This window comes from Schistocerca serialis, chromosome 9 (assembly GCF_023864345.2).
Source record: "Schistocerca serialis cubense isolate TAMUIC-IGC-003099 chromosome 9, iqSchSeri2.2, whole genome shotgun sequence".
NCBI classification, from domain to species: domain Eukaryota; kingdom Metazoa; phylum Arthropoda; class Insecta; order Orthoptera; family Acrididae; genus Schistocerca; species Schistocerca serialis.
The window spans coordinates 362,898,148-362,924,063 of record NC_064646.1 but is presented as its reverse complement, the minus strand read 5'-3'; the positions used below and the strand labels follow the sequence as shown (position 1 = coordinate 362,924,063).

At 43.9% G+C, this 25,916-nt stretch overlaps 1 protein-coding gene and 1 pseudogene across 1 annotated transcript in view; both read right to left on the bottom strand.

Moving 5' to 3' along the window:
* Positions 1-25,916, bottom strand: part of LOC126418644 (extracellular serine/threonine protein kinase four-jointed) — a 1,345,623-nt gene that overhangs the window by 1,039,772 nt on the left and 279,935 nt on the right. The gene's annotated exons all lie outside the window — the stretch shown is intronic.
* On the bottom strand, positions 6,029-6,146 carry LOC126420055 (5S ribosomal RNA; annotated as a pseudogene).

Sequence of the window (25,916 nt, the reverse complement as noted above, 5' to 3'; positions counted from 1 at the left end):
ATTGCAAATAATAATATTCTCTTTTTTTGTGATTTTAGTGGAATTTTTCTTCAAAAGAAGTGGAATGAAATGGGAAGTGCACCGAAATCTTGAGTTCAATAAAAAATTAAATTTTTGACAAAATGCTTTTGAAATAAAAAATTATTATTGGGAGACTTGTTGGAGAATAATTACAATAAATAAAATTTTTTATTATCTAATGATTATATTAATTAACAGTATACCTTATTCCTCATCTTGACCATTGTTGCCGACCGCCTACATCATACAACCGCACTGGGCTGCTACTACTGACCGACCGCTCTGCATGACGACTACAGACTGAGTACTGCTCTCAACTAGACAGAGCTACAGACTCGCAACGACTGACTGACTGCTACTCTGCATAGCGACAACTAACTCGCAAAGACCACTACTGACTGAGAACCGCTCGCAACACTCGCGCGGTCAAGCGCATACTCTCTGGTCACAGATGCTACAATGCCTCGCCATCGCTGCTGCGTTACATACGTGTTTCAGAATCTTTTACTAATGTAGAGATCATCATGACACTTTTTGAATAACAGGCCACATGTCCTGTGAGTACATACTATGTCTTTAGTGAATAGGTTTCCATTGCCTCTTGCATCCTCATGCCGTTGATCACTGCTGAGTCTTCCGCCTTTTAGGGACACACATCAAGAGCAAGAGAGTGCCGTCTTTGACAAGGCTCTTGGCAGAGACAGGGTGACTGATGCTGGACGTCTTTGGTCGCTATTGCTGATGATTTTTAATTCAATATTTACCAGTGGCAAGGTTCGGAACCGGAACCCAGGATGTTTTGATTACGAATGAAAGATGCTATCCCTACACTTAAGATCATATATTTTATCGATGTGCCCTGAAATATAACGTATTTGGGAACTGGTGACACATAAAACCCCGAGATTTATAGGCCCTGCTGTTGCAATGAGTAATACTGATTAGAAAGATATAATCAGAACAGAAATCGTACTATTACTATTACGCGAAACCAACACCGCTTTGAGACTGTAGCTAGCGGTCGTGGTCGGTTTCCCAATTAGTGACATCGCAGTAGACAGCCCTTGCTGACATAATTTCGCATGGAAAACTGGAATATACCCCCCCCCCTCCCCTCTCTTTTATGAAGAAGAGCTGAGCTGTGAATTCGTCCACCCTTAGCTCAAGAGACAGTCAGTCGCGCTATGTAAACAGTACACCATCAAACTGCTGTAAATTTCTGGTCAATCATCGTTTGTATAAATTTTCATTTATCCATTAAATTAGTTATTGGAACGGCTTAAATTGGTTGGTTCCAAGTACACCTTCAAAGGGCGCGGTGCTTTCTGATACGCCCACTTAAGAGCAGGCCTCCTAATTTAATGAACGGAATAAAATACTTTTCTTTTTTCGCCCTCGGTTTTTTTTACCCGCCCTTCGTACGCCGGACGGGCGCTGGTCCAACTATCTAACTGCGCACCCGAGCGATCCCCTTCCGGTATCCTCTAATTAAAGAACACGGCCGTTTTACATCAGAATTTCGAATTTTACAGCGTATAAAGCTCCCCCGTAACGATGACGTCAGAGCAATTACGGACGCAGCGCTAAACGCCGCTCGCGCGAGGGGGCGGACCCCAGCGCACACCGCTGTGGCCGCCCCTCTTCCCTCCACCCTCCCCTCTCCTTCCCCGCTCCAGGTCACGCTCCTGTTTGCTCTAAAAGCTCCTAATCTCGTGCTTCGTATGCGAGGCGCCAAGTGTCACAGTTCATTAGTCGGCGCGCGTCCCCCCCCCCCCCCACCCCCTGGCCCACGCTTTTAATTGAGTTTAAGCGGCAGGCGGAGGTGTGGAAGTTGCGTGACCATAACTCAGCACTCGGCCGCAGCAGTTAAAAGGACGCGAGGCTGCCTGGCGGGCTGTGGGCTGCGCCCGCGGCACAGAGTGGCGGTCGTACTCCGCTAGCGAGGAGACGCAGCCACACCACATGTGCACTCGTATCTTAACTGTAGCGCAGCAGCGGCCACTAGCGTGGAGCAATTCAATTAGGAAATCGATTAGCCTAGGTTAGGTGTAATAAAATATCGATATATCGAAAAGCCCATATTTTCTCCTAACCTATCGACCGATTAGCCCATGTTAGGTGTAATAAAATATCGATATATCGAAAAGCCCATATTTTCTCCTAACCTATCGACGGATAACGCGGCTAATTATTGACTAACATATCGATACAAATGGCAATATCGAGTGCTGATTTCTTTATTTTATATCTTTTTTTTCAGGTTTTCGATAATTATTTGAAGTTGTTCTTTTTAACTGCAGTAGAACGTACACTACTGGCCATTAAAATTACTGCACCAAGAAGAAATGCAGATGATATACGGGTATTCATTGGACAAATATATTATACTAGAACTGACATGTGATTACATTTTCACGCAGTTTGGGTGCATAGATCCTGAGCAATCAGTACCCACAACAACCACCTCTGGCCGTAATAGCGGCCTTGATACGCCTGGGCATTGAGTCAAACAGAACTTGGATGGCGTGTACAGGTACAGCTGCCCATGCAGCTTCAACACTATACCGCAGTTCATCAAGAGTAGTGACTGGCGTATTGTGACGAGCCAGTTGCTCGGCCACGTTGTCGCCAAACACGGATGCGACCATCATGATGCTGTAAACAGAACCTGGATTCATCCGAAAAAACGACGTTTTGCCATTCGTGCACCCAGATTCGTCGTTGAGTACAACGCGAACAACGCGAGCAGCAATGTCGCGATACGATAAACCGCAATCGCGATAGGCTACAATCCGACCTTTGTCAAAGTTGGAAACGTGATGGTACGCATTTCTCCTCCTTATACGAGGCATCACAACAATGTTTCACCAGGCAACGCCGGTCAACTGCTGTTTGTGTACGAGAAATCGGCTGGAAACTGTCCTCATGTCAGCACGTTGTTGGTGTCGCCACCGGCGCCAACGTTGTGTGAATGCTCTGAAAAGCTAATCATTTGCATATCACAGCATCTTCTTCCTGTCGGTTAAATTTCGCGTCTGTAACACTCCATCTTCGTGGTGTAGCAATTTTAATGGCCAGTAGTGTAATTTTACTTTCTCTGTGTGAAGGAGTCTTACTACTTTGTGAGCTTTCATCACGTCTAGTCTTTCTCTTTGACTGTGTGAAGCAAGTATAGATGGATCGAAGAAGGAGTCCCAGTGCCCTGTGGTGTTGATGGAATCACACAGTATCCGATTTGAAGAAATAGCACACCAGTTACGTTAAAAAATAATTTTTAACGCAACTAGTGCGCTATTTTTCACATCGGCAGTCTTCAAAAACAATTTCTGAAAGTGACAAACAAAAATCTAAAAGACAAGATTGATCTCTGCGGCGGGCGGAGACGTGTGAGAGGAAATGCTGACGTAATCGGTGCTCGATGCTACCAACAAAAACTGCAACATTACACTTCACCGTGCAAGTTTGACACTATAACTGCTAGATCGCTGGCATTTGCAGAAATGAAAAAAACAGGGAAGTCGTCATGAAGTGATCCAGTCAAATCTGATATGTGACGAAACCGAACGACGGACCCATCGGACACCTTTTATTGTGTCACTTACATGCAGTTACCATTGTTAGCAAAGTGATTATCGCCAAGCACGAACGAGAGTCGTTTTCTTTTCAATTCTTGCTCTAAGGGAGATGAGCAGGCTGCTAACTTTTTGATGTACAGAATATGTAATAATAAATCAATTCTTAAATATACATCTCTAAAACTGACAGTATATTTACGACGAGCAGCCGATAGTTTTTTCTCTAGTATGCCTGTCGATCGCATCACTTCGCTCTTTTTTGATGTAGCACACAGTGAGCAAGCAACAGTGTTTCCCGCCAAGTGTTTGTGCCCGCTGGGAGGTTCCGTCTGATTTCATGCGAGCCCTCATAGCGTACCGGTCGTGCATTTCCTTCTTCATAACAATTCTCGGCCGCACACTGCGAGGACAATGAAGACACCCCAAAATATAGTCCGGACTTGGCTCCCTCTGACATTTATCTCTGCTCACATCAACCATGGCTATTAAGACAACATTTTGGCACAGACAACAAACTGCAATCCAGCCTAGAGAAGTGGCGGGCACCACAGGCGTCTGACTTCCATGACGAGGTCATTGGAAATTTGGTACGTCAAATGTCTAACAAGGAACTCCTTGTGTGCGAGGTCGCAGGACGGCCAATGATGTTTACGGAATTCGATGCCTTACATATTGTCTTCCACGCAACCAAAAATTGCCTGCTAATGGCAATAGGTAACGGGACTGGAGATATCCATCGGTGAGCACAGCACGAGGTTACAGAGCACAGTTGAACCGCTTAGTCGCCGAGTAACTCACAAATAACGCTAGCGGTGTTGATACAAAGCCAGAGCAATGACAACGACTGCAACAAAAGTTGCCGAAGTTGACATTTCGCCAGAGTGAGAAAGAAGTTGCAGATGTGCGCGATAGTGACCTTCTACGTTATGCACATGAAACTGCGCGCAACATAGATTACAATGATTTCAAGGGAAGCAGTGGATGGCTGCATAATTTCAAATAGTGCTACAGAATTGGTAGACGTAAGGTAACGATATTTCAAAAAAAGCGTCACCTTGACGACGCACTAAAACTGTGGAAACGACCCGAAAATTTTTAGATGAGATATACAAACTTATCCCATCATTCAGTAAGGAATTTTTTTCTACTCCGACCAATCGGGTTTTAAGAGGTCTGTCAAGATCACCTGACATCAATGCCTTAACGTATTCGTATACAATTATGCCGACTCTGGATGGTAAGCCGGCCGAAGTGGCCGAGCGGTTCTGGGCGCTACAGTCTGGAGCCGCGCGACCGCTATGGTCGCAGGTTCGATTCCTGCCTCGGGCATGGATGTGTGTGATGCCCTTAGGTTAGTTAGGTTTAACTAGTTCTAAGTTCTAGGGGACTTATGACCTCAGCAGTTGAGTCCCATAGTGCTTCAGAGCCATTTGAACCATTTTTGAACCATCTGGATGGTAAATTGGCTGGAAAGTTATTTACTGTGCTGCGGGAAGTTGGAGGTCCTCTGCTCTCTACGGTTCTTTCCCGTGTGCGTGACCTTACAAGGGAGGCAGGGAATATATACATCACAGCAAGCAATAGTGGGAAAATGGCCATAAGAAAATTTCAACTATGCTATGAGCACTGCTTTTGGCCAATAGTTGGTCAAAATAAATTGTCTTTGCTTGACTCTCGGTCTGCGTATAAAACTCATACTCCTTTAGAGCAAACTATCCCGTCTGAAAAAGTATGTGACATTGCAATGTGTACCATGTGGAACTATTGGATAAATTTAGCCTCGGTTTTTTTTCCGTGCTTATAAAATATGTTATCGCAGGACTGCGAATTACACGATAAGTTCCGCAACATACTATTCCGCATTCGGTGCCTTGCCATCGCATTCCATTAACTCTCATCCAGTTACACCAATATGATTCTACATTCATTCTTTAAGAGTCGATACCTAGCTGAATGTCCTGCACAGTTTGTAACTTCGATCTTGATGATGTGAACCTTTGTTATCATTGGGCGAAAGTTAATGGTTTGTTTTCGACATTTCTTAATGTCGACCATGACCACTGTGTTAAGTGTAGTACATACATTCCATATAAGGTTGATCTCTGCACATTCCGGACACATTTTCTATCGTCGTCCTGATGCGCATGGCGAGTCAATAGCAGCTAATATTTTTCCTGTCACAATTGTTAACACAACACTTTCACATAAGCCTTCACCGACCTTACTTTCCGATTAAAAGCACTACATCTTCAGGCCACAAGTGACCCATCGGGATCATCCGACCGCCGTGTCATCTTCAGCTGAGGATGTGGATAGGAGGTGGTCAGCACACCTCTCTCCTGGTCGTTATGATGGTTTCTTTGACCGAAGCCGCTACTATTCGGTCGAGTAGCTCCCAATTGGCATCACGAGGCTGAGTGCACCCCGAAAAATGGCAACAGTGCATGGCGACCCGGAAGGTCACCCATCCAAGTGCCGGCCACGCCCGACAGCGCTTAACTTCGGTGATCTGACGGGAACCGGTGTATCCACTGCGTCAAGGCCGTTGCCCACTTTCCGATTAGCCCTCGTCAATAATAAACACTACTGCAGGTAATACTGCTATTAAATTAATAAGAAAGAGCCGAAGTCCTTTAGAAAACGAATGGTTCTTCCAATCCATATGTGGCATACAGCAAACCAGTGCTTAACAGTATTGGTTAAAAACAGTCTTGTTTATAATTTTAGTTTTTTATTTTTCAACGACGCGTTTCGCCTTATTTAGGCATCTTCAGGTTATCTTTTATAGATGGACGCGGTAGGCACCAAGATCTGCATAACGCGTTCCCGTTCACAGGAGCGAGTAACAGAGTACCGCGTCGTTGAAAAATAAAACACTAAAATTGCAACCAAGACTGTTGATAACCAATACTAAAACGAATGGTGAAGAAAAATGTTTTTGACGGAGGTGGACGGGAACCTGCCGCTGACGGCGCTGTCAACTTAGCTACGGCTTCAACACTGCAGTCAAGGCTCCGTATATGGTATACGCCAATTGACGACTGCATACAGATGTATCAAATCGAAGCGCTTTTCACAGATCATTACTGGGCCGCAGCATTGAAACAATGTACTTTCATACCACACAAGTTATAACAGCAAAAATATCAAACGTGGGAATACCTTACCTACCGACGCGTAGTTTCCTGTCATTTTATCATAACCAATCGTAGCTAAAATGAGACGGTTTCGAGATGTTCTCAATTTGCTGATGCTTGTATTTATACCACCTACTCTATGATAAAGAAAACCCGCCAACTACGACGTTGAACTCAATACGATATGGTGGCCCCTAACTCCTGCTTGTGACGTAAAACGTTGTCGCATCTCACTGCACACGTTCCTCTCCACTAAGCATAAATCTGACATGCTAGCATCTTCATTTCACGCTCCGCACTGGAGTAGAACGTGGAATTCCGATCTGTGACATCACCAGCTCCTCGTCCACGTGCGCTTTCACGTCCCGTGAGCGGGAGCCCGTACTCTCCTTGCCCCACAAACCGCACTCGATTTTTGACCTCGTCAAATAGCCTCCGTCACAGTGTTCTATCCTTGGCATCTTCTTCCCTTGCAACAAGAAGATCGGTGGCCATTCGGTCTCTCCGTCTTATTTTCGATCTGCGTAAAGATCTTCGTTCTTAGGGTTTCGTCTCTGACGCTATTCTCAATAACTTTCTCTCCTCTCTTGGGCTGCTGTGACCAGTCCACCTCAGTCTTCTTTCCTTGGCTTCCGAAATATCTTGTTCATTATACAGTTTTCTGTTCTTTCTTCTTCGCCATTCTCCTCCCTCACAGATTGATCTAAATGTCTGTCGCAGATTTTTATTTTCAAAAACTTTTATCTTTGTGTCCTATACACATTGACGGAAAAAACTCGCAACACCAAAAAGCAATAGTGCTACATAAACGACAGTTGGTAGGAGTGTTTCTACATCAGGAAGATAATGTGTATTGAAATTTCGCACTTGCCGCATAAGAGTGGCACTAATAGTGCCACTATAAAGATGCAAATGAGTTTTACTTTAATACACACTGTAACGGTCGTCAGCATAAGTTACCTTTGAGACTAGGTGTGGCAAGTTGATGCTAGTCAAGAATGCCTTTAAGGAGACACAAACTCTATTATCAACACCTCCCTGAATTTGAAGCAGGTCGAGTAATAGGGCTTCGAGAAGCTGGATGTTCCTCCTGCTATATTACAGAAAGACTTGACAGAATGTATCCACTGTACATGATTGCTGGCAACGGTGGTCACGAGAATGTACAATCGCAAGACGACCGGGCACCGGACTTCACGTGACGCTACCAAGAGGAAATACTATCGTGTTCGGCATGCAGCTCTGGTGCGCTGTACGTCTTCAGCAGCAAACTAAGTAGCAGTTGGCACCACAGTGACACAACAGACTGCTAAAAATCGGTTACTTCAAGGACAGCTCCGAACCAGACGCCCTTTAGCGTGGATTTCACTGACCCAAAACCAACGCCATTTGCGACTTCAGTGGTGTCAAGCGAGAGCTCACTGGAGGGCAGGGTGGATATCTGATCGTAGCTGGTTCTGCCTCGGTGCCAGTGATGACCGTGTATTGGTTAAGAGGAGGACACCTGAGGGCCTGCAACCACCTGCCTGAGCTCTAGACACACTCGACCTACACTTGGAGTTTTGGTATGGGGTACGATTTCGTATGACAGAAGCACTCTCGTCGTTATGCCACGCGTCCTGCCCGCAAAACTGTACGTTAGTCTGGTGATGGCTCACCCACATAGCACTACTGTAACCCAACATGTTCTGCAGTGTGTCTAAATGTTGCCTTGGCTTGCTCGATCACTAGATCTGTCGCACATATGGGACATCATCGGATGACAACTCCAGGATCATCCACAAGCAATTGGTTTAAATGGCTCTGAGCACTATGGGACATAACATCTGAGGTCATCAGTCCCCTAGACTTAGAACTACCTAAATCTAACCAACCTAAGGACATCACACACATCCATGCCCGAGGCAGGATTCGAAACTGCGACCGTCCACAAGCAGCATTAACCATCTCTGTATTGACCGATCAAAAGCAATAGGCAACGATCTGGAGGTTACAACGGTTACTAATGTACTAGCATTTCACAATTGCAAGGGCATATCTCGCGCATACATTAACCTGTGATCTTACAGTGTTAATCACTGAAATATGTTACCTAAGCAAATGTATTCCCAAAATTTCATTACTCTACACGAATTACTTTTTTGGTATTGCGATTTTGTCATCAGTGTAGTAATATTTCCCTGACTACAGTTTCATGTTTCCGTATTTTGGCTCCTGTTGAAGAACTTTTTTAATATAGTAAATTTTTGAGTGAGCATGGCGTTCTGGATGCCGTTTTGATCCTCGCTTCTGTTTCTTATTTCTCAACATATCAAAGTTTGAATGTTATACTCTTCCTCTAGCTTAGGTAAATGGAAAAAATTGATATTGGGTGCCAAAACCGAACCGCGGATTCCAAGACGGCTATGCACAGCAAATGGCTCTAATTTTTACGATGTATACTTAACATCACGTTCTCGAACAACCTTGAAAATTTTGCTGATTTCTTTATCCGTTTCCAAGTCACCGAGGTTCAGAGTTACCCTGTTTGTACATGTGTAACATGCAGACAATAGCCGGTGTGAGGCGAAAACGTCGTTTATAAACTGAAGTGGCACGGAGAAATATGTTGTAACGTGTCTCCGTTATCATCAGAAAGGTTTCAGAAACCCCATTTTGTAGTACCGAAGCACGTGCAAAATTTTTGGGGCACTTGAAATCCAGTATGACAAGTAAAATTATGTGGTTTTGCTTTATTTCAGTTTCACACATCTCGTGGTCGTGCGGTAGCGTTCTCGCTTCCCACGCCCGGGTTCCCGGGTTCGATTCCCGGCGGGGTCAGGGATTTTCTCTGCCTCGTGATGGCTGGGTGTTGTGTGATGTCCTTAGGTTAGTTAGGTTTAAGTAGTTCTAAGTTCTAGGGGACTTATGACCACAGCAGTTGAGTCCCATAGTGCTCAGAGCCATTTGAACCATTTTGAAGTTTCACACAAGTACCAAAATTTTACTGACTCATAAAAGTATTTTCATATGTGTGACATTTCTTGCTGCAGTAGGAAAAACAAGGAAACCAGCGGAAAAATGCTCCTAACGGAACACCTGTCTATTACAAGGGACATTCAAATGAAAGCCGGTCGCTAGTGTAAAGTAACGGTAACGATATTATTAACTCAAAAATGTAGTTATACACATTACACATACTCAAAAATAGTTGCCAAAACTGTTGCCACATTTATCCCATTGTGACACTAGCCGGTCGATTCCATCCTTGAAGAAGCTAGTAGGCTGCTATCGGATCCAGGCCTGAATCCAGTCACACAATTCGTCGTCTGTTGCGAATAGATGTCGGCGAATAGATTGTTTTAGAGGTCCAAACACACGAAAGTCACACGGTGAAAGTTCGGGACTGTACACTGGATGTTCCAGCGTTTCCCACCGAAACCGCTGCAATGTCGTCTTCACCGCATTGGCCGTGTGTGGGTGGGCATTATCGTGCAGGAGGATAACGCCATTGGACAACATGCCTCGGTGTTTCGACTTGATGGCTCGTCTAATGTTCTGTAAAGTGGCTTGATAACGCTGGGCATTGATGGTGGTTCCTGCTTAATTAGCTGCATATTCGGTAGTGGACGATAACTTGTGTGACCACGTTGTCTTCGAAGTGAAACCACACTGGCACTACGCAATATCAAACGCTGCACACGCGTCGCTTTCCCTACCAATAGATGTTGCCACCATGCCCGCAGTTACGTGGTGTCACATTATGTGTAAGGCAAAGGTAGACGCACTGACCAGGCTTTATTGGAATGAACCTCATAAAAGACTCTGAAAAGTGGGGTACCAGATGCTTCATTCTACCTTCCTCAGCGCCTTTAAAAATGTTCCAAATAATTTTAGCATGCGAACATACTCCCACTTTTTTTATACTGAGAGAGAAGGAGACAGTGGCACTGAAAAAGGATGGAAAATTAATAAATATTGGAAGATACTAATAATGCTTGTGGTATAGAAAGCGCGAGGGAGACAGTCGCAGTGTGTGAGAGAGTGGGAAACAGTGCCAGGTGAACATAGCTGACAGTGAAGGAACAGTGATAGGAAAAGAGTGATCAAATAGAAAGTGCCATGGGACAGGAATAAAGGGAAGCAGAAAGCGGGATCGGTGAGAGCTAGTGACAATAAGAGACAGAGTCATGACAATGACAACGAGCAAGAGGGAGATAGTGTGAATGAGAACAGACAGCAGCAGCGAGGAGGAATGAATGAGATAATAGCAATAAGAGACAGCAGGAGGGAAACAGTGACAGTAACAGGAAACGTAGTAGTAGGTCAGAACGAAGGCGACTGTGGCTGTGAGACAGGAGACAGTGGCTGTTAGAAAGACACAAAGAGATATTGAAAATGAGTTGGAATGAAGGAGTGAATGCGTATGAGCAACTTACAGTGATGGACTAATTGGTGTAAGCGAGTTAAAATTAGGGGAGCTCGTGGGAGTGAGATGTGAGTTGCGAGTTAAAAAGAACACGAATATCATCGCATCCCAAAATTTATGGGCAAATTTTTAAAGCTGCTGACGAAGATAGAATGACGTAGCTGTTAACCCACTTTTCAATCGGAGTCTTTCAAACCAGGATCACATTAACCTTTTTTGTGCTCCGACACGAGCATTTTTTCGCCGTTTTTGAATGGTTTCTTTCACTGATTCTTCATAAACCCGTTTTTTCTTATATGTTACCTCTTTAAATACAGTTCTAAAATTTTTCTTGAAGAATACTTCGTAAGATGTGCGAATTACTGAAATGCCGCTATAATTCCCGCATTTTTGTTTATCCCCCTTTTTATGAACTGGTACTATGATCACTTCTGCCCAATCGTTAAGCATTCTTTCTTCGTCGCGAGCGTTGGTCATGAGTTGCATGTTAAAAAGAACACGAATACGATCGCATCACAAAATCTTTGGAGAAATTTTTAAAGATGCTGCCAGAAGGTAGAATGAGACAGCTGTTAACCCAATTTTTCAATCGGAGTCTATCAAAATTTTACTTTTTTGGTATTGCGATTTTTTTCGTCAGTGTAGCAACACTTCCCTGATAATTGTTTTGTGTGTCCTTATTTTGGTTCCTCTTGAAAAAAAAATTAATGTAGTAATTGTGTATCTGTTTTGTCTCAGTGCTTTTTTTTGCGGTGGTGCAGTGAGCAACGTAATAGCGTAATTCTGTGATAGCAGAATACCTTTTAAATTTTTTGGATACAAATGAGCTATGTACAAAGAGAGATACATTGTTTTTTGATTCTCGTGACAACTGTCAGGTATGGTACTAAGAATGTTTTCCATTTCCACTCCTCAATTGTCTCCAGTTCCCTCCTGTTACTGTTGGTAAGTTTAGTTTCTATGTTTAAAAGAATATCTTCTCCGCACTTCAGTATGCTGTCATGACCCCTATATACAGGGTACTCGTAGCAGATTCACAACTGTTATAAGTACTAAGTAACTCGCACTGAAAATTTGTTGTCGGTGGATCGTTGGATACGACACGGCTGAGGTCAACACTACGGCTCTACTATCGAAACGTGAAACATCCCCTTTGAAAAATTAATGAATTACTGTGCTGATAAACCTCTTCGTTATTTCATTTTCAAACAGCTGAGCAAAACTGAACGTACTCAGACATTTCTCTCTTTACTTATTCTGATCATCACTAAAATAAGACACAATATTTTTTTAGCGCAACGCAGTCTGACTTTCAATAATCCCTACGACACAATGGCCCTGACTAACAATAACCTATACCTTTCATGAATCACTTACCTCACAAAAATCTTCGTTACTCGAACTACTGCAATACAGCGAGCGCCAATAGCCTACTGCCAGCGAAATAAAAGATTCTGACTACTGAAGGCACTAACTACTGATAGGCATAGTTAGCAAATGAAAGATTTTGATAGAGAACAAACAATGTATTTACCTTAATAATGTTCAAAAGTCATCATATATATATCAGTTCATGATATCCAATATTACAAATTTACTCTTTGTGATGGACACACGTCCAGTTCGTCCGCTCCCAAAATTCTGCCATCTCTCTCCCTACATCCACCACTACGGGCGGCTCACCTCCAACTGCACAACGCTACGCGCTGTTCACATCCAACTGCCCAATACTACAATAGCAAATATTCCAACAATGCAAACCAGCCACAGACTTCACACAGCACAGTCTGCGATTTCCATATAGAGAGCTACGTGGCATTACCAACATAAAAATCTAAACAGCCTACTTACAAACGTGCTGGCAGAAAACTTTGGAAAATTTCATATCACCAAAGGAAACAACAAAATTTCAGTTATTTACAAAAAATGGCTCAAATGGCTCTAAGCACTATGGGACTGAACATCTAAGATCATCAGTCCCCTAGACTTAGAACTACTTAAACCTGTCTAACCTAAGGACATCACTCACATCCATGCCCGAGGCAGGATTCGAACTTGCGACCGTAGCAGCCGTGTGGTTCCAGACTGAAGCGCCTAGAACCGCTCGGCCACAGCGGCCGGCAACGATTTAACAGACAGATAAAAAATAAGTGTTGACGTGCAGAAAAGCCTCTAGAAACTTCCATAACGATCCGTACGCCAACAGACTGCTATACTCAGGCGACGTGAACATTTCAGGAAAAAGGCCGTAAATTCGAACTGAGATAATACCTGGTGGTGTATAATGTAGTTAACGGGATGAATTCCTTTTGAGCTTCGCAACGGGATTATGCTGTACCGAACACAGGCAAAAGAATGAGGTACGCGCTTAAGAACGGCAGGTGCGGTGGACGCGAGATCGGTATGCACCGGGCGGAGCAGCTGTTCCAGCGAGCGCAGAATGGACTAACTGGCAAAGCGGTGTAGCGGCGGCGACAGCACGGGCTGGATTACTTTGTCGCCGTAGGGTGGGACATACATCTCGGCGGCGGCGCCAGATTAACAGTTGTAGATATTCATTTAAATCACGCGGAAACCGAAGGGAGGCGCTTTGCAATTCTAAACGGCGGGTCCCGGGTTTTAAGTGGGTCTGCGGCTGCCGGCTGCTGGCCGCGGCAGACGTGGTAGCGCTGGCAAATGCGGCGAGCAGACAAATGGCCCGCAACCAGCGCCACCACGACGGATGCGCCAGGGACCTCCTCGCTCTCCGCTCCAAAGCGTCGCTGCCGGACAAGCGGAAGGCGCAACCGGCCCATCTGCAGAGGCGCTTCCGGAACAGTGAAGCTGCAAGAGCGACACAAACGATTACCCAACTAACGAAAACAGCTAAACAAAGTATATTACTATGGTGCAAGGTCATCTGTAGCTTCTCGTTGGAACCATGTACGATGGCTTTCTTATTTTTATGTTTTCATTTATTTATATTTTTTTCAACCACTGAGCAGTCATGAAATTAAAACCACAGTGAATATCCCACGAAGCTTTGTGCAGATTCTCTTGTACTTAGCTGACAGACAGATTCATAACGCCAATTAAAATTAAGCACATCTTAAACGTTACTGTGCACGTAAGTATTTTGGTTTACTGCACAGCAGCATAAATACGCTCCTGTGGAGCTTTTAACGGTTGTTGACATTTTTGGGTTCGGCTGTTAGTTGCTATAAGCAAATTATTATGAAATACGGCTGAGAACTGTGCTACCGAGTAGTTGATTCGGGACGCATGCAGCCCGCTGGACGCAGCTTGAGACCATCGTTTTAGAGGGATGACCAATTGAACCTGACGTGAGAATATGGACCCTTCCGGAGTTCGTAGGGCTACCCTCCGTATCTTCCCATGTCTCGCCTCATGAAAATCTTCTACCCGCGCCTTCGTCCTTCTGTAGAAGACAAAATCATCTTCTCGGACCTGTTCTTGGTTGAAGAGCTTCATGGACGTTTTTGAGCATGATTAGGTACTCTTCCTTCCACCTATTCTACCATCTTCCGCTTTCGTTGAAACTCCGTGTTCACATCGTTTATAACTGGTGGTTCTGAAGGCTGATCTCCGAAGATCCTGATGTTTACAAGAAAGATGCAACAGTAAACATGTGTACAAAAATGTAGGAAGATCATTAGACCATTCTCCGATCGACGCTTGAGTAATGTTGACCAACCTGGAACTCTTAAGAGATATCAGCAATAGAGGAAATAGAAAATATCCTTAGGAAAGCAGTGCTTTTCGTCATGGATTAATTTAACACACGCAGGAGTGTACGTTCCAAGAAGACTCTATTGAGATATTAAATACCCCAACACTCAAGAAACAAGCATCCCACTAAAATAATAATAACTGCATTTCATTCAAAGACTTAGCCGCCGAAGGTATCTTTCCGTAGGCTGTTAATGATTTGATGATGGAATTGAGAAAATAATAGCGCTTCGCGAAATACTCTCTGTTAAATAGTTTAAGATGTTTCGCGAAGTGCATGAGTTGATGCAGATGAGCATTTACCTCCGCAAAATTAAAAATTGTGTTTCATATGTTTCTGTTTCTAGCTGATGATTGAAACGAGTATAGGTACAGTAGGTAGTGTTGGGATGTGTGAAGCAGATTGTGGGATGGGTTAAAAGACATTGAAACACAGCCTCGGTACATACTCTTAGGGCAATGTTGATATCAACCTAAATATCGCTTTGAACATCACAGTGCTTTACAAGGCATGGTGGTAGCTGAACTTGAACTCCGAACCACGGTGTACATTAGCATCTTCACAGATACAAGTCATTGCCAGAGAGGAAACATGCGATAAGTGACAGAAAAAATCCTAGGATTGAGCCCAAGGCCCCTGGGTTTGTATTCGGACACTCACGCTCTTGGATAAACAACGGGAGACAATTTTATGTAACGCAGATGAATTCAACCGAATTATTAACACCTCTACCTTGATTAGAGCTGTGTGAAATTCGCACATGCTACAAATGCGAAATGCTTTCGAAGGGAAAGGAAATGGCTACTCCAACGCCACCTGGCTATAGTGCGTCATGTTTTCGGTCGATTTCAAAGCGAGATAAAATGCGAAATCGGTATATCTAAAATTAGTGAATTTTAGTGAAATTTATTACTTAAGTGCTAAAACATCTGTATATACACACACTACACTTGCGCTGTTCATAACATATCCACGATTATATGTGTAATTCTCACATGAAGACGACAAAAGAGCGAAAATTAAAATTGTAAACAAATTAGGACGTTCTGCTGAACTATAAAACACACATATTTATCTACTACCGATTTACCACAGTGTAGATAAAGCAAGATACGTGTCTGTGATGTTTTACGTCATTGAAAAGTGAACACTAAACCAACGATGAAAAATGAAGAAACCGCAGGACAGTTGCTTATCTACAATCTTTTACTGGGTACACGACCGGTTTCGGAACACCTAAAGTTCCGTCATCTGGTTTCAAAAACAAAATCACACTATTATCTGAGGATACGCTCTCCCGATGTTGACATTGCACCAAAGATTCCGTGTCAAAAGAGTAAAAGGAACAAAAATTCCATAACAACCGTTCCCGCTGCTGCGCGACCGGAAACACAAACAGGAAAGCTACGTAGTTACATACCTTCAGTTCCTTGAAGAAAAATTTCCGCACATGTCAAAAAAAGCTTTTTCCCAGTCCAATAATCATGAGATGGAATTGTTGGTTCCATGCAGTGCATGTATTGGACACAGACTTACCAGAAGCCATCGAATTTTTCAGATCGTTGGAAAACAAAAATGCTGCCATTGAGCTCATCCCCGATCATTTAAAAACTAAAGCTGTATCAGTCTTCTTACAATGCAACTTTGAGAGGTGATACATGGGCTATTATTTTCAGTTTAATTACAACATTAGAAGGCACGACTTATCCATTTGCACATTTGTTATGTGAGAACAGTATCAAATTACTATTGAAAAGAAATGGTGAAGGTTGCATTTCAAAAGGCACTATCAATTGTTTTGACACACTCCTAAACGACACGTAAAAGGACCTGTAAAAAATTGTCTCAAATCTGCTGCTATGAAAAGTTTACAAAAGCTATGTAAACAGACAGCACCAGACCCAGCAGATATTTTTACAGAAACATTGGTGAGCATTTCAACCTTCCAATTTGTGCTGAAAAGCTATATTTGGACGATTCTACCGTTGTCAGTATAGCAAAAAAAGTTCCATAATTTGAAAGCACTACATCTGAAAATTCTGTTAAAGTGTATTCGTCATTCCAGCGACATCACATTAACGCATAGACACGTTCAGAGTACCGGGTAGAAGGACGGGTGGCGCGCGTAAACACGTCCAGAGCACACAGGGACAGGTACAAAGGCGCGCGCGTTAACACGTCCAAAGCAGTTAAAGGGTTAAAGGTAAGAATTGTTATGTGTAAGTTGTTTGGAGGTTCTTTAATTGTATAAGCATAAGGACAAATATGAATGCTAAATTCGAATGTCAAAATGCAAAATTTTCGAAGTTTATTTGCTAATTTCACGAAGCTCTAACAATTATTGTTTTTCGGGATTAAGTTTCATAATTTTAGTTTCATCATCCGAATCACCATGGTAACAACGTTCAGCACGCCATTAACACCAGAACTGTACTGGATATGTGCCTAAAGATAAGACATTAAGTCTCTCTAAGCTGTAAAAAGTTATGGCATCAGTTTATTTACGGTTTCCGTCATTTCTCACACGCACGGTGGATCATACCAGAATTTGCACCCCATTTATTTCGTAAACCGTTCAAGAATTGAAACAAGATTTTCGGCAAATGCCGCCGGAGTGGCCGAGCGCTTCTAGGCACTACAGTCTGGAACCGCGCGACCGCTACGGTCGCAGGTTCGAATCCTGCCTCGGGCATGGATGTGTGTGATGTCTTTAGGTTACTTAGGTTTAAGTAGTTCTAAGTTCTAGGGGACTGATGTCCTCAGAAGTTAAGTCCCACAGTGCTCAGAGCCATTTGAACCATTTTTTCGGCAAATGATGGTACGCTCTAGGCCACTCCTGCATCACTCAAGATATTGAAACAAGTATATTTTTTAACGGCGTTCTAAAGCTCTTGAATCGGAGTGTCCAGTTACAGAACGCTGGTTAATGTTGGCGTTGAAATTTTTCACAAAATTAGCCGACAAATGTGCTAAAATTGAAAGGCTATCTGCCTGGGATGAGCTATAGTAATGCAAACTCCACCAATGGGTAGCTCCGCCATTGTATCAAGCCTTTCGACAGTTTACTTTTCTCCACAAGAGCTGTTCGGTTCAACATGAGTACGTCCACACAATGAAATAATTTTCATAGCACCCCTCTGCTACGCTACAAGTTAGCATATACACTGCCTGCCAAAGAAGGGAAGCACCCAGGAGACGTGGTCAGATGTTAAGGCAACTTAGTACACGTAGAGTAGCAATTCCCTGTGACAAATGGCTCGAGCACTATGGGACTTAACTGCTGAGGTCATCAGTCCCCTAGAACTTAGAACAACTTCAACCTAACTAAACTAAGGACATCACACACATCCATGCCCGAGGCAGGATTCGAACTTGCGACCGTAGCGGTCGCGCGGTTCCAGACTGAAGCGCCTAGAGCCGCTCGGTCACCCCGGCCGGCATTCCCTGTGACAGGTAGAACGGTTATCAGAGTACTTTCGTGTTGTTCCTGTTTAGTATTGTTACCATGTCTGGTAGGGCACACAAGGGGTCATGAATAGCATCAGATATTGAGTAATCATCGTTAAAGATACCGAGATGCCGCGTACTCGTCCGAGACAGCATTATCAGCACCTGAAAGAATGTGAAACGGATTTCGCTGAGGTTCTCCATTTAACTGGCTACTCGAATCGTGCAGTACCCAGCTTTGTGGGGCATTCATCGAATGTGACAGTGCCCTGATATCGGCATTGCGTGAGAACGTGATGACATGCACATTTGTCGTCTGTTCCGTTTGACAACGTCTGATCACAACAAGGAAGTATCGCCACATCAGACACGAAGTACACTGTAAACCCTGCACATCTGCACCTACGATCCGAGATCAAGTAATGGACTCCCAGCACCACTATCGCACCACTGGTTGGAAACTAGCAGCAGACGTACTAGGTTCAGTTGAGGCAACACAAACGGCTGCGTTTGGAGTGGCGCCTTGGCTGGCAAGCATGGACCGCTGACAAATGGCGTCGCTTGGATTCAGCGCCTAATCGCGGTTCTGCGCTACCGCCAATGAGCATCATCGGTGAGTTCTTCGAATGATTTGGAGAGGCACAGCGGCGTTAATCCTGCCTTCATGGCGTGGAAGGCATCGGGCATGACTTGAGGTCACGGCTGCTAGTCACTGAGGGAACTCTGATGGTACAATGGGACATCATGGACGCTATGCGTCCTCATGTGGTCCGCACATACGACAGCGTTGTGGTGACATTTCTCATCAGGACAATGCTCGTCAGCACACGGCAGGTGTCTCTATGATAATCTGCGTGATGTTAAGGTACTCCCATGGCCAACAAGGTACGCACATCTGTCACCGGTAGAAAATATGTGGGACCCTCTCGGACGTCAAATCCGTCCCAGTGACAGTATCCAGGATATCGTGGATCAGTTACGGCTTTACGACGCGTCCTCATGTGTTCCGCACATACGACAGCGTTGTGGTGACATTTCTCATCAGGACAATGCTCGTCAGCACACGGCAGGTGTCTCTATGATAATCTGCGTGATGTTAAGGTACTCCCATGGCCAACAAGGTACGCACATCTGTCACCGGTAGAAAATATGTGGGACTCTCTCGGACGTCAAATCCGTCCCAGTGACAGTATCCAGGATATCGTGGATCAGTTACGGCTTTACGACGCCCTTCCCATTCCAATCAGTGCATGTATCCAGGTCAGAGAGGTGCGACGTCGTACTGTTAAGGGGGCTCATTCTGTAAAGTCTTCTTTTTATCTGACATGTTTTTTAACCACTGCAATAACATTACATAAAATACCCCCTCCACCCTTGAAGTTTCATTTCGTATCCTCTTCATCTTTTGAGTGCTTCACGGTTTTTGTCGGGCAGTGTTGTTTCATTTACAGCAGTCGTAGTTTATGCTGTATGTTGTCGTAAGAACTATGGCGAAAAAATACGTTTTTATTAGTAGTTTCATTTTAGTTGCTGCATACAACGACGTAGCCTGACATAACAATCCCACATGGCGGAATTTATGCCGAAATAGCCGATTCCGGCCCTTTGCCTTTCAGATTTTGCATATTTCTCGGATACATTTGCAAAAGTTTCAACGACTGTCGAGTCACATTAATGGCACCACCTGTCAAAATCCTAAATACCACCTTTCGCTGCGCGGACTGCTGCAAGATGTGTGAGAAGAGAGTCAATGAGTATCTGGAAGGTACCGACAGGGGTATGGAGCGATGCCGACTTCAGTGCCTTGGACAGTAGCGCTAGGTTTCTCGTTTGAGGATCCATGGCGCGAACAGCCGATTCAAAGTCCCCACAGATCCTCTGTTTGGTATAAATCTGAGGGGTTTGGTGGCCAAAGGAGTACGCTAAAGTCATTCTACTGCTCTTCGAACTGTGCACGTAAGCTGCGAATTGCGTAACAAATTGCATTGTCTGCTGGTAGGTCCCATCGAGCCGAGGAAAAACATACTGCATGTAGAGCTGGACATTATCCTCAAGGATATATGCATACTTATGTTGATCCATTATGCCTTCCAGAATAATGAGTTCATCCAGGGAATGCCACGAACATTTCCCAGCCCATAAAGTTCCCTCTTCCAGCCTAGACCTTTCCGACGATTGGTGCACGGTGTTTGGTTTCAGACGCGTCATGCCGATGGAACATAAAAGTGATTCATCTGAAAAGGCACACGGTGCACGTCCAGTTGCGATACTGGCGAGCGAATTCCAGCCTTCGTCGCCGATGAACCGAAGTCAGCATGGGTGTATGAACCAGGCGCCTGATGCCGAGGCCCAGACGCAGCGTTGTCGGTCGAACGGTCGTTGAAGAGAGACCTTGGTTCATCTGGGCTCCCATTCACATCTCCGCAGCCGCCTTTCACCTCCGTCATCTACGGCCCGTGTTGCGCTACAGTTGCCCCGGCGCCGGGTTTGATTAGCGCCGTTTTACCCGCTTCGGAAACGCTTACAGTCTTGGGCCGAAACCCGTGATCATGTCCAGTTGGCTGTCAAATAAATAGCTCCGTTACCGCATTACGACAAAGCATTTGCCCACATTTTTCCGCATTGTATACCCTCCACTGCTAGTGCTGTCACCTGCACTTTGACATCGAGCAGAGGCGGTGGTTAAGTTAATGTGACTGGACTGTGTATATCGTTCTGTTTGAATAAAATCACTTGATTCAGTATCTCAGTTGATGCAAAAATTAAGAGTATGACTCAACAGCAAAATTACGTGCTATGTCCTCTCCCTAGATCTATTAAGTGTTAGTACAATGTAGCCTGAGATTGGATTTTGCGTTTTCAAAAAAGTCACTACTAGAAAGGGGATAGGCATAAACAGTCTACATGCCGTTATCGCTACATCTGGCTTTGACTGTTACCGTGCAATGAAAACATAATTAAATTTGATAGTCGTGACTCTAGATACAACAAGATTCTGTTATTCTGGGTCACATAGAAAATATTTAGTTCGTTAGAGACAATCAGACCACATTCTTTAATAGCACGGTAGTAAAAGCTCTGAATATCATTAACAGTCTGAACACTAGCGCTGAACATTACGTAACCTCACTCTTAAAGTTGAGTTTTTGAGATCAAAATACCTGAAGTTCATTCTTGGGCTCGTTATTACCGTCCACATTTAATTCCTTTGAAAAAATTCCAATTACGATTCCGGCGATAGTCTTACAAATATAGCTGCTGCCTCTTTATACCAAAGTCCACACATATTTCACAGCAGTGGCACTTCTTTTTATGGAAAACGTTTAATGCATATATTGTCAATCAACACAATATTTACATTTCAACACAACATTAAATTTCTTGCCCAGCGGGTAGCTCCTTACAGTCGTACAGAAGTCCAGTCATAAAATAACTGAAGAAGAAGTAGTAATAGTAATACAGTATAAAAGCAGTAGAATGTTTTATCATATACGAAACAATGTACAATCGTTACGATATCTTTTGTGACATTGACATATACTGTTCTCTCATGTAGGTGCTTTGTGAACTATTTACATAAAGTTATCGATTTTATCACATCACGACACATGAAAACAGTCATTTTTCTGTACAGGATTTACACTATACGCGTCTGTGCAGTAATATTTGTGAAAAATAAAAATATATACTACAGTGCCTCTCTACGAATTATCACGCACCGAGATTCTCATTTTGATATCTTGAACCACTGATTTGGTAATAGGACTCGTAATTTCTGTTGAGCCACTGTGTATACTAGCGTGCAAAGACGTGGCTGGAGCTTTCGGTTTGCACCCTGGACAATTTGTGGTGTTGCCTAGGACTGGAATCGACTGACACTTTCTATCACAAATGAAATCAGTTTATATTTATATTAATTCGGTAGCTACCATACATGAGTCTACTATTATATCTAGAGAATTGTCTGCCATTTTAGCAAAATAAAACAAGTAAAATATTTACGAAATTTAGAAGAAGTGAACTTCCGCATTAAGTGTCTCACCACAAATTCATTTTAGAGCTCATTCCAAAAATATTCTTAGATTTTGCACGTTGTGATATTTTCGGAGCTTCAGATGATATAACATTTCGTTTTGTTGGTTCAAATGGCTCTCAGCACTATGCGACTTAACTTCTGAGGTCATCAGTCGCCTAGAACTCAGAACTAATTAAACCTAACTAACCTAAGGACATCGCACACATCCATGCCCGAGGCAGGATTCGAACCTGCGACCGTAGCGGTCGCTCGGTTCCAGACTGCAGCGCCTAGAACCGCACGACCACTCCGGCCGGCATTTCGTCTTGGATTTTAGTAACAAAAATTCAGGGGATGTGTTGGAATTACATTTGTATGTGTAAATCACGATTTTTTTCCTCTGTGTTTAAGTGAACATGACTATCATGCATGGTTCTTAGTTGTTATCAATCTTCAATTCATGGCCACAAAACAATATTAAATCAATAACGTGTTAAACTGATTTAAACGTTCGAAATATGGATTTGTTACAGGAATCCTAAAATACATTTTCAAAAGGATTCTACTGCATCAGTAGGATCATCAAACAATTAGCAATATTGTAGTGTTCTCTCAAAATATGTCTTATGTATAAAAAGGTGAAATTTGATTGATATACACAATCTGATGCAGTATCTGCCCGTATGTAATGCGGAATTGACGACTAGATGTCACGAGAAATGGACTCGCCGCTGTAACAAGAGGCGGGGAGTATTGTGCTACTAACAGAGAAACAGTAACAGCAGAATGGGTCAGTCAAGGGAGATTAGCGACTTCAAATGTGGACTAGCCATCAGGGACAAAATGGTTCAAATGGCTCTGAGCACTATGGGACTTAACTTCTGAGGTCATCAGTCCCCTAGAACTTAGAACTACTTAAACCTAACTAACCTAAGGACATCACACACATCCATGCCCGAGACAGGAGTCGAACCTGCGACCGTAGTAGCCGCGCGGTTCCAGACTGTAGCTCCTAGAACTGCTCGGCCACCCGGCCGGCCATCAGGGACATTTCAATACTTCTAAAGCTGCTCAAGTCGACTGCTCATGATGTGACTGTGGATTGGAAACATCAAGGAACAGCCGCAGCTAAATCAGGACCCCAGTGTACTGACGGCAAGGACCGTCGAGTGTTGCTGAATGTGGTCGTAAAAAATCGCATGGAATCAGCGGAAGGAATCACTCTTGAATTCCAAAGTGCTACCCGCGGTCCAGATAGCACACAGTCTGTTTGTAGGGACTTAAAAAGAACGGGGGAGAAAAATCTCCTAAGTTACACACTTATATCGTCAGTGTTAAGCGATGCTTCAGGTGGTGTAAAGAGTGACAGTGAATAGCTGGAAACGAGTGGTATGTGTCACTGCGGCAATCCGACGGATGGTTTTGAGCTTGTCGAATGCCTGGAGAACGTTACCAGCCGTCATCTTTACTGCCAACAGTGAGCAAGGTGGAGGTGCTGTTACAGCAGGGGGATATTTTTCGTGGTCTCCGTACTGCGCTTAAGAAAACGCTGAATGCGGAAGAATATGAACGCATTTTATCGCACTGTATATTGCTTATAGTAGAGAAAGAGCCCTGTCTATAATTGTATCATCATGACAATGCACCCTGTCATAAAGCAGCACCTGTGAGGCAGTGGTTTTTTGGGAAATAACATTCCTGAAATTTTGGTCTGCCCACAGTCCCGATCTCCAACCGGCCTTTGGGATGAGGTAGAACGTCGACTTCGATCCATCCCAGCGTCCAACATCAATACTTTCTCTGCTTTCGGTCTTGAGGGAGAATGGGCTGTCCTTCCCCTTCAGACGTTCAGACCACTCACTGAAAGTGTCGGTAGTAGAGTTCAAGCCTTTCTGAAGACGAAACGTGGACACAGGCCATATTAACGTCCAATAATAGGTGTCCGGGTTCTTTTGATCTGATAGTGTACACTTTTCAGTCACGTATAGTGGGTCTGTTGTTAAGTGCCGTGATCGACTTTGCTTCAGTAATCGATTCTGAAATCATGTGATAACTTCGGGGACTTCTTCGAATATCCTCCACCTGGCACGGAAGCAGGTGGTACATTACGAGAGTCCCGCCGGAGGCAAATAAGCAGTATGCCCGCTGAAGCGCCGGCGCTGGAGAGTCTTGCCTGCACCTCTGTTCCGCTGGGGCGCCCTGCGAGCGCCGCGCCGACCCAGATGCCATCATTTGTCCTTTATGGTAATAGCGCCACGCCATTGTATTCAAATGGTAGACAAAGCGGCGCGACGAGGCGGCCGCGTTATGAGCGATGTTTTCTTCCTCGGTGCTCGTTTCCCTGTTTATCATTTCAGTAGCGAACTACCGACGGCAAACAGGGGGCAGACACGCCAGACAAATACCGCTTTTAAAGTAAGAACAGCCAATTTTTCGGGGCTCGTAACGTTTGTGGATGCAGCCGCAGCGCGTCAGGTACTAAGCCAAGCAATCGGAAAAATTTGATTAGAGTTATCAACTTGAAAATAGTCTTAGAGCACGTGCTAGGGACAAACCAGTAGAAATTATTAACCTACGATGACAATATGCAATATTTTCTCGATACAGTTCCCTTCTAGCTCAACACGCATTTTGCTTCTGGAAGGTCTAAAATATATTCATCTACGTCAGCAATCATCTCTTTATTATTCTCAAGACTGTTGACAGTTACAAATTCCTTTACATGTGGAATAATGAGAAAGTCAGCGTCGCTACTCAGATGAACAAGATGAATCTTCCACACAATTCATATTTTAAATCTGCCAGAGCTTAAGATAAGATGCAATTAAAGATAACATTTTTTTGCCCATTGGCCCACAGCGCAGTATACGTCAGATAATGACATTATTATAAAGAAAACTCAGAGCAGCTGCACTGTAATTATCAGTCTCTGTTTTACAACAGATCTGTTTCGGCTTTCATTACCATTTTGAAGTAACCTGCCAACAGAGCGTTGGTGAGATCATTTAAGTACGAGAGTCACTCCAAAAGAAATGCACACTATTTTTTTTTTAAATCCATCTTTTATTCTACATGTTTGAAAGTTTTACAGTGTGTAGATACATCCTTTAGAAACAATATTTTCACTTCTCCTCATAATTTCCATCCCTATCAACTGTCTTACGCCATCTTGGAACCAGCGCCTGTATACCTGCACGGTAAAATTCTGGACCAACATGTTGGAGCCACTGTTTGGCGGCGTGCACAAGGGAGTCATCATCTTCAAACCTTGTTCCACGAAGAGAGTCTTTCAGTTTCCCAAAGAGATGATAGTCACATGGAGCCAGGTCAGGACTGTAAGGCGGGTGTTTCAGTGTTGTCCATCCGAGTTTTGTGATAGCCTCCATGGTTTTTTGACTGACATGTGGCCGTGCATTGTCGTGCAACAGCAAAACATCCTGCTTTTGCCGACGTGGTCGAACACGACTCAGTCGAGCTTGAAGTTTCTTCAGTGTCGTCACATATGCATCAGAATTTACGGTGGTTCCACTTGACATGATGTCCACAAGCAAGAGTCCTTCGGAATCGAAAAACACTGCAGCCA